The 5,219-nt window shown below is 32.2% G+C and overlaps 1 pseudogene across 1 annotated transcript; it reads right to left on the minus strand.

Moving 5' to 3' along the window:
* Positions 1-2,099: 2,099 nt before the first annotated feature.
* LOC114286988 (isocitrate dehydrogenase [NADP]-like) lies at positions 2,100-4,979 on the minus strand (annotated as a pseudogene). The gene is made up of 4 exons (XR_014365900.1): positions 4,845-4,979; positions 2,752-2,855; positions 2,520-2,554; positions 2,100-2,426 (listed from the first exon to the last, which is right to left on the minus strand). The product of XR_014365900.1 is annotated as an isocitrate dehydrogenase [NADP]-like (transcript).
* Positions 4,980-5,219: the final 240 nt, after the last annotated feature.

Genomic DNA, 5,219 nt, shown 5'->3' on the forward strand with positions numbered 1-5,219 from the left:
GTTTGGGAGAAAAAAAAGGGGATGTACTCCATGTTTGGGAGAATAAATGGGATGGACTCCATTGAATTAAGTTGGCCTGTGTGTCCAGGGTGAAAATCCCAAAAAACACGCGTATACATGGGTGTCGATTCCCGTGGACGAAAATTCCATAAAATGGTAAGATAGTGCTTGTATAGCCTACGTTTACATGGGTCTCGTTTGAGGGTTTCCCGCGGACGAAATTTCTGTGAAAAGTTGTATTAGTTTTGAAGATTTACCCATTTTATTTATTATTATTTTGGTTTTGGAAAGAAATGATTTTAAAATAGTTTTTGCAATGTATTTGCTATTGGTTAACAATGTATTCATATTGGAATTGGCAATGAAATTGCTAGTTGGTATTGAGATACCTGAATTGACTTGTGAAAATGAATTTTATATCAAACTAATGTATTGAATTCGGAAAACATTTTGAATAAACGAAAGGTTTTGAAAACTAGGAAGAAAGGGTTTTTATTGAGAAAGCAAGTGGATTTGAGAATGCATTGAGCATATTATATTTGTATGTATTGCATTCATGATCATTTACATTGGTGGAGCATATTTAATTTTTGAAATATTTCCTACTGAACTTTATACTCACCCTACATAGCTGAAAATATTTTTCAGGTATGCTTATGCGGATGTGGACTGAGACGTTAAAATTGTGTTTAGAACCGTGTAGGGTGGTTCCTTTATTTATCGGCCAAGGGCCATTTATGTATTTGTTTGCCGTGTGCTATTCTTGCAAGGGTTACACATTTTGTATATGATGTATGCCTTTGGGCATCTTTATTTGATTATAACATCTTTGTATGTTTTAGTTACAGAGCATTCATTCGACTTAGATGTTGTATCTAAGAATGTATAAAATTGGATGAACAAAATAATTTTGTTCAAATAAATATAATTGAACATTTTATAAATGTTCATTTATGGTTCTCTGAATACATGACGAACAAAAAGTCATCTTCTATATGTATGAGATAAATAAAAAAGTAAACTGACCTTTTCATTATTATATTGTTCCAAATCAACAATATCATCCATGGTGTGCAAATCTTGAAATCAAAATCGATTGATTTCAATATTCTTAAAATCCTAAATCTTTAAAGGCAATAATATTTTAAATTGGGAAAATAATGATGAAAATTATAGTGGCAAAGATGATGAGTGTAATGTTAGATTATAATGGTGAAGATGATGAGTGTACTGTGTTAGATTATAACAGTGAAGATAAACAATGTTGAATGAGTGTTGGAAGAGAGATTTGGTCCAAATATAGTGTATAGATGATGGTGTGTAAACAAAGATTTGTACTTTCATATGTGAATTACTTAAATGAGTACATATACATCCATATTGTTTTAAGGGCAGTCCCACCTGGGACTGGAGGGTGCTGTTGGGCCCATAGGGGCCCACCACAGATCTTATTTCAATAATCCGAACCGTTTAATATGTAGAACTTGTTGAATACTATATGCTTGTAAAATATTACGTTGATCGGACATCGATAGTTACGTGATCATATCAATTTTGTATAAAAAAAATAAACGGTTGACAAAAAACTGATCCGATGAGATAGCTATTGATATCCGATCGATGTGATGTTTTACATGCATATAGTATATTTCCAAACCAATCTTAAAGTTAACTTTGACATTTGATTTATATATATACTAGTGTATGCATGTGCCTGAAGACACGGTGCAATTAATGTTAAGATCAAAATGTAATTATAATTTATACGTATGAAATTTGTGAAGTTTATGTCATTTTTTGATAAAGATATTAAAAAAAATAAACTAACAAATATAGTATTGTCATTTTTTAATGTCATTTAGTGCTAAAATTTTGGAATTTATATTTTAATATTTAAGATAGCAGTATATTTTCATTTATAACATTTACAAAATGCCATTAAAATCATAAACATGCTTAATTTTTAACAACAATTGTAAGCTATTAAAATTAGAATAAATGATATAAAAAATATAGTGTTATCACCTAATACTATTTTATTAGAAAATGCTGTAGATGTGTCATATTTGATAGCAAATATAAAAAAATGCTATAAAAAATGTTATTAAAAATACTTTTTGTTGTAGTAATTGCTTCCAATTTTTGAGTCAAATCCAACAGTTTAAGATCAACATGGCTATTTTCAATCCGAGGTTGCAAGGCAAACTAAATTTAAGTCTAGGAAGATCTAGAATAGCATAAACCAGCAGTAGCACTTAAAACCAAGCCATAACAATCTCACACCTGTGCGCAAGTCCTGTTGACCAAGCAAAAATAAATGCTACGCTATTTGTGCTAGTTTCACCTCCTTTCTGATGAACCCTATAATGGCGGGTGACTATGCCATGGGCTGCCTCAGCTTCAATGGTCTTTCCATCTGGCCACACCTGCAGCCCATCCATATCCTTAAACACTTAGTGAGGAAGCACATAAAAGAATGCATTTGAAGAGAAACACAAAAATTGACACAACAGATATACCAGCACTGATGCTATCAAACCAAGAGAACCAAAACCTGTGACAATGGGAAATAAAAGTCCGAGGGAAATTAGGTAATTTGAACTTTGATTAGAATAAATAATCTGATCTATGGCATTGCCTCAGCTATGATGTTCCCAAAACAAAAAATTAAACATTCAATTCCACAAGCAGCATTAATATTCACAAATAACGAGAGCTTACTTGATAATCATTACCACAAAATTAACTAACCTTGTGCTAAAAGATCACTCTGAACATCTCCATCATTATTCTTACATGCCCACACATAATCCTTCACTCTTAAGAGCATAAGCAACCATATCATCAAAACATAGCTATTGCAGAAAATGTAAACATGCGAACTTCAATTACTCAATTGTTCTTCTTTTTTTACTCAATTACTCTTCATTTTTTTATTTTTTTTTTCGCAGAAAATGTGAACATAACTATTCCAGAAATGAGAGCCCAAAACAAATAGAGATAGAGAGAAAAGGAGAGAAAGAGAAATCAAATTACCAAACACAAAAATTGACACAGCAGATATACCGGCACTGCTGTCATTAAACCAAGAGAACAAAAACCTGTGACAATGGGAAACAAAAGTATGAGGGAAATTAGGTAATCTGAACTTTGATGAGAATAAATAATCTGATCTATGACATTGCCTCAGCTATGATGTCCACAGAACAGAAAATTAAACATTCAATTCCACAAGCAGCATCAATATTCACAAATAACCAGAGCTTACTTGATAATCATTACACAAAATTAACTAACGTAGTGCCAAAAAATCACTTTGGAAGCAAAAAACTGAAGAACTGAAGTACCTGTGTTTTGGGGTTTGAACAGACACATCCACAAATTAGAAAACAAAAAAATGATCATTCTATTTAATAAAAAACAGAACCAGCCTACTATTTACCCCAATCTATCAAATATCTAGATTTTTAATTTCAACCCACCCTAATTCAACCCAATAATCACCAGTTGACCAAAAAATATATTCACCATACAAACTAAAATCAAAATAAACAATTCATCATAACCACTTCAAATCAAAATCACAATTGTCCATTACAAATCACACCAGATCGAAGCCGGCCCTATTAACCCACCCTAATTCAACCTAATAATCACCGGTTGACCGAAAATTCAAGGCGTAAAAACAAAACCTAAAAACATCTAACAGATAGAACCAAATGTGGAAGTAAAAACCTGAACTGAAGCGACAAAGAACAGACACAACCACACACACACACACACACACACAAAAAAAAAAAAAAAACTGAGAGGAAAAAAATGTGATGCCCAATTTCACAATTTATTTACAATTTCTGCCACCAAAGAATGCTGAAAAACAACCTGTTTGAAAAACAGAAAGAGGAATAGACATAGCCATCAAACAACGCTGAAAAACGGAACCAGCCAACAAAACCCTAAAATAGCCTGTTTGAAGTGGGGGAAAAAAAAAACTTACCGTGCGAGCCGAGTTCGAGAGCAGCGAGTGGGATGGACAAAATTTAAATACAATAAAACTACAAAAACATCTAATAATTTATTTTCTATAATAAAGTCAAGCACGATAGGTTCTTGTGAAGGACAAATTAATATGTCTGCACTAAATAACAGAAAACAATTTTGGGAAGTAAACAATTTTTCCTACCTTTCCCTCGTAGAAAACAATAATAGATTTTCTATAAACTGATAAACTGAAGCAATAAATTGATACAGGGAAGTAATAAACTGATAAACTAAAGCACATAGGGAAGTAATAAATTGAAGCACCCAAGAATTCCATGACTAAACCTTTGGATTATACAGGGAAGTGAAAAACAATTTTGTTTTCCCTGTATTATATGTAGTGATTGAACAAATCTATGGTGCTTTCTTTTTTGTTTGTCTGGTTAGTTTTTTTGTTAGTTTCCTTATTTTGTTTTGCTTCAACTGAGCTTTGTATATTTTTAGGTCTTGGGGTATGCCCCTTGTATTTGGGGTATGCCCCAAGAATTCCATGACTAAACATAATCAACTTAATCAACAGCGATCGGGAAAAAAAATACTAAAATTACTAACTGAGTGCGAGTTCGAAGGGAGCAGCGAAAGGAGCAATGTCAGTACTATAATTTGTGAAGTTTGTGAAGGACAAAATTTAAATAAAATAAAACAACAAAAACATCTAATAATTTATGTAATAAACTCAAGCACAATAGGTTCTTGTGAAGGACAAATTAATATGTAGAAAAATAGGTTATTGTGAAGGACAGATTAATATGTCTGCACTAAATAACAGAAAACAATTTTGGGAAGTAAATAATTTTTCTTACCTTTCCCTCACAACAAACAATAACAGATTTTCTATAAACTGATAAACTGAAGCAAAAAACTGATACAAGGAAGTAATAAACTGATAAACTGAAGAACACAGGGAAGTAATAAACTGAAGCACCCAAGAATTCCATGACTAAACCTTGGGATGATACAGGGAAGTAAAAAACAATTTTGTTTTCCCTCACAGAAAACAATTTTCCCTGTTATTTCCCTCACAAAAAACAAACCCAGCCATACCCAACACAGCCAAAAACAAAAATAGCCATAATCAACAGCCGAGTTCGAAGGGTTGTAAGGGAAGAAGGAGGAGAGAAACAACATAATCAATATAATCAACAGCGACTGAAAAAAAAAATAGTGAAATTACTAAC

Source organism: Camellia sinensis, chromosome 4 (genome assembly GCF_055761805.1).
Source record: "Camellia sinensis isolate YWXY chromosome 4, ASM5576180v1, whole genome shotgun sequence".
In the NCBI taxonomy this organism is placed as follows: domain Eukaryota; kingdom Viridiplantae; phylum Streptophyta; class Magnoliopsida; order Ericales; family Theaceae; genus Camellia; species Camellia sinensis.